This window comes from Schistocerca serialis, chromosome 6 (genome assembly GCF_023864345.2).
Source record: "Schistocerca serialis cubense isolate TAMUIC-IGC-003099 chromosome 6, iqSchSeri2.2, whole genome shotgun sequence".
NCBI classification, from domain to species: domain Eukaryota; kingdom Metazoa; phylum Arthropoda; class Insecta; order Orthoptera; family Acrididae; genus Schistocerca; species Schistocerca serialis.
In genome coordinates this window covers 494,862,838-494,867,337 of record NC_064643.1, presented here as the reverse complement: position 1 = coordinate 494,867,337, position 4,500 = coordinate 494,862,838, and positions in this window count along the sequence as shown.

Here is a 4,500-nt window from a genome sequence, read left to right as displayed (position 1 = left end):
GACAGCTGAAAGCTTGATGTGCGTAGTATATCTCCCTTAAACTGCGCTTGGGCAGGGTTTCATTTCTTCAACTGGTTTGCTGCTGAGCTGCATATTAATATTCTTCACTTTCGACTAGATCCGAGTTTCCGTAGTTACAATGTATGCCTCAAAATTTGCTTGGACCAATTTAGCATCACACTTAGACGACAGTAAAATCATTCACAGCCATGTGTTATATTTCAAAACCGTCATCAGGGTCAGTTTAGGTAAAGTTCAGTTCAGATCTCGTTTCTTATGCAAACATTCATACTCTTACAGTGCAGTGTTAAATTCGCGTGTTTATTCTTTAATGTTCGAAATTTTGTTTTGTCAGTTTGTGTTCTTATATTAAACGGGCATTTTAACAGAAGCACTTTGTACTGTTAATTTTTCAACGCACAACTTGTAATTTAATGTAGAATTCCTACTGTGTTAATTTCGTGTGTTGGAGCTGCAAGACACGTTCTATGACCTCACGCAATGTAGCACTGTTCGCTGCACTGAACAATGCGGAATTTCACTGGTTAGCTTATTAGACATACAGTTTTACGTTTTAAAATTATTTTTGGTGAAAGTTAATTTCGGTTCATTTATACAGATTGAGATGGCTTTCGCAGATCTTTTTATCAGGAAGAGTTTACGTACGCACACTACCTGCGTTGTACAGGTTTGTGTTTCAACACAGACTCACACGAAAGGTGAAGAATAAGGAAACCATTTATCAAATACACAAAAAACCAGTTACACTAGTGTAACAGGAAATCCCCATTAGCTCTACGCCCAGACGACTGCAAGCTGTAATAACCATGAAAGGAGACCCCACGAGATAATAATTTTTGTAATTTAAACCATGTTTTCAGGCTCTAAACGTCAATAAAAATTAGTAGACGATATATTGTGCATTCCAGAAGATTAGTTCTTCAGATTTTATATTTGCTTCTTTTCATGTGCTACAAATTCACCTACAAATTTACAGATAGACTATTACTTTTCGGATTCATTGTACGTCCTTCGAGACGTGTAAGACATGGAACTTGTCTGAACACACTCTCCTGTGTCCCAGTAGAGATCGAGAAGGTACATGAGGATATTGAAAGAATAATTCAGTACGTAGAGAGAGATGATAATCTAATAGCCATGGGGGATTGGAATGCGCTTCTAGGGCAAGGAGTAGAAGGGAGAGTTACGGGAGAATATGGGCTTAGTAAGCGGAGTAAGAGAGGAGGAGATTGATCGAGTTCTGAAATCAACTAGCAATAGCGAATACTCTGTTCTTGAACGGCAAGAAGAGGAGGTATACAAGGACAAGGTCTGAAGATATGGGAAGATTTCAGTTAGATTACATCATGACCAGGCAGATTGGTTCAAATGGCTCTGAGCACTATGGGACTTAACATCTGAGGTCATCAGTCACCTAGAACTTAGAACTACTTAAACCTAACTAACCTAAGGACATCACATACATCCATGCCCGAGGCAGGATTAGAACCTGTGACCGTAGCGGTCGCGCGGTTCCAGACTGTAGCGCCTAGAACCGCTCGGCCACTGCGGCCGGCGCCAGACTGAGATTACGAAATCAGATAATAGATTGCAAGGCGTACCCAGGGGCAGATATACACTCATATCGTAATTTGGTAATGATAAAGACTAGACTGAAGTTTAAAAGACTAATCAGGAAGAATCAATGCGCAAAAAGTGGCATACGGAAATAATAAGGGATTAAGAGATCGCTAGAAATTCTCTGTGGCTATAGACACTGCGATAAGGAATAATTCAGCAGGCAGTTCAGTTGATAGGGATGGGCATCTCCAAAATGGGCAATCATAGAAACTGGAAAGAAAAACGTAAGTACGAAGAAGGTAACTGAGAAGAAACTATGGGTAACGGAAGAAATAATTCAGTTTATCGGTGAAAGAAGGAAGCACAAAAATGTCTAGGAAAATTCAGGAACACGGAAATAGAAGTAACTTAGGAATGAAATAAATAGGAAGTGGAGGGAATCAATGGTGAAATGGCTACATAAAATATCCAAAGAAATAAAAAAAAAAAAAGAAATGATTGTCGGAAGGATGCTGAGCCACTCAGCACACAGGAATGTCAAAAAAACCTTCTCTGAAACAAGGGCGGTAACATTAAGAGTGCAATGGAAATTTCACTGATAACTCCAGAGAAGAGAGAGCATAGGTGGAAAGAGTACATTCAAGGTCTCTAGTAGAGGGCAGGTTTGTCTGATGACGTCTTAGAAAAATAAAGAGGAGTCGAAATAGAAGGGATAGGGGATTTAGTATTAGAATCAAAATATAGAACTTTGGAAAAGTTGAAATCAGTTCAGGCAGAATTGATAGATAACATTCCATCGGAATTTTTAAAATTGTTGTGGCTAATGACAGCAAAACGACTATTCACATTCGGTTGTAAAATCTATGAGACTGGTGATATACCATCAGATTTTCGGAAAAACGTCATCCGCACTGTAAGTGCGAGTATTCTCCCGCAATCAGCTTAACAGCTCACTCATCCGAGTTGCTGGCGAGAATAATATTCAGAAGAACGGAGAAGAAAACTGAAGCTCTGTTAGATGACTATCGGTTTGGAATTAGGAAATGTAGAAGCACCAGAGAGGCAGTTCTGATACTGCGGTTGGTAACTGAAGGAAGAATGAAGAAAAATCAAGGCACATTCATGGGATCTGTCTACCTAGAGAGAGCACTCGAAAAAGCAGAATGGTGGAAGGTGTTCGAAATCATGAGAAAAATATGGGTAAGCTGTAGAGAAATACGGGTAATGTACATTATGTACAACAAGCAAGAGGGAACAACAAAAGTGGAAGACTAAGAAGGAAATGGACGGATTAAAAAGGGTATAAGGCAGGGATGTAATCTTCGCCCCTACTGATCAATCTGTATTTCGAAGAAGCAATGACGAAAACAAAAGAAAGGTGCAAGAGTGGGATTAAAATTCGAGGTGAAAGGATATCAGTGTTACGCTCCGCTGATGACATTGCCATCCTCATACAGGATATTTTGAATGGAATGAATAGTCTAACGAGTAAGACTATGGACTGAGAGTAAATCGAACAAAGACTTAACTAATGAGAAATAGCAGAAATGAGACTAGGGAAAGACTTAACATGAAAGTCAGTGATCAGGAAGTAGACAAAGTTAAGGAACTGTGCCACCCAGGCAGCAAAATAAGCGGACGGAGCGAGGAGGACGCAAGAAGCAGACTAGTACTGGTATTGCTGGCCAAGAGCAGTCTACTATACAGGTGTTAATTTGAGGAAAAAGTATCAGAGAACGTACATTGGAACACAGCATTGTATGGCAGTGAGACATGGACGTAGGAAAACTGAAACAAAAGAGCATGGGGAGTAGAGAGTAGAGAGAAGCATAGTAGAATAGTAGAGACAAGCATTTCAGATGTAGTGTTACAAAAGAATTTTGAAAATTAGGTGGACTGATGAGGCAAGAAATGAGTAGGTTCTACGCAGAAAAAGAGAGAAAAGGATTATACGGAAAACAGTGATAAGAAAAGGAGACACGATGATATGACATCTTTAAGGACATCGGGGAATAACTTCCGTGGTACTAGAGGGTGTTGTAGAGGGTGAAAACTGTAGAGGAAAACAGAGACTGAGAGACATCCAGCAAATATTTGAGGACGTAGGTTACAAGTGCTACTGTGGGGGGAGGAGGGGGGGGGAGGGGAATTGGCACAGGAGAGCGTGGCAGGCGGCTTCAAACCAGCCAGAGGACTGCGATCTACGAGCAATTCTTCTGTTTCTGTTCGGGCTTTAGTATCTGCTCTCCTAAACCCATCGATTCCATATTCGCAAGAGAGTCACAGGATACCGACAGAGGACGGAGCAGTCGTTACGAACTGCACGGACGCCAGCAGTTTACGTTAGTGGCGCTAGTAACGCCTGCTCTGTTCTCTACCACGCCTACCATCATGGTATGAGGTCTGAAGATATCAGCAGCTGAGCGAAACCGGTAACGACAAAAATAAAGTTTTCCTGCGGTCGGGACTGTTTATGTTAGTTTTAAAGTACTAAGAAAAACCGCGCTTCTCGACGAGAAATGTTCTAAAAAAATTAATCACTTGATAAAATGCCTGCACCGATGTGAAGTATAGAATTTCCGCATTTTGATTCGTAAAAGAAAGGCCGCGTTCGTGAGCATCGACACCGGCAGAGGGTCTCCGATTGAATTCTGCCGGAGAGCGGTTTGCAGATATTTCTTGTCAGGTTTCCAGTATAGCGTGCTGAGCTTTGGTGGCCACCGCGGCAGAAATAGACAGCTGGGGGCGGCCGCCTTTGAAGTGCTGCGGGGCCGCGTGAGCGCGCAGGCGCGTAGGCGCTTTGATGTGGCCGCAGGGCAGGGCAGGGCAGCGCTGTCCACGCCGCCGTCGCCGCCGCCTGGGCCTTCTTTCACTTGCTGGCAGGACCTGCGCCATGACCTAGCTCGGTTCTGCTCGAGC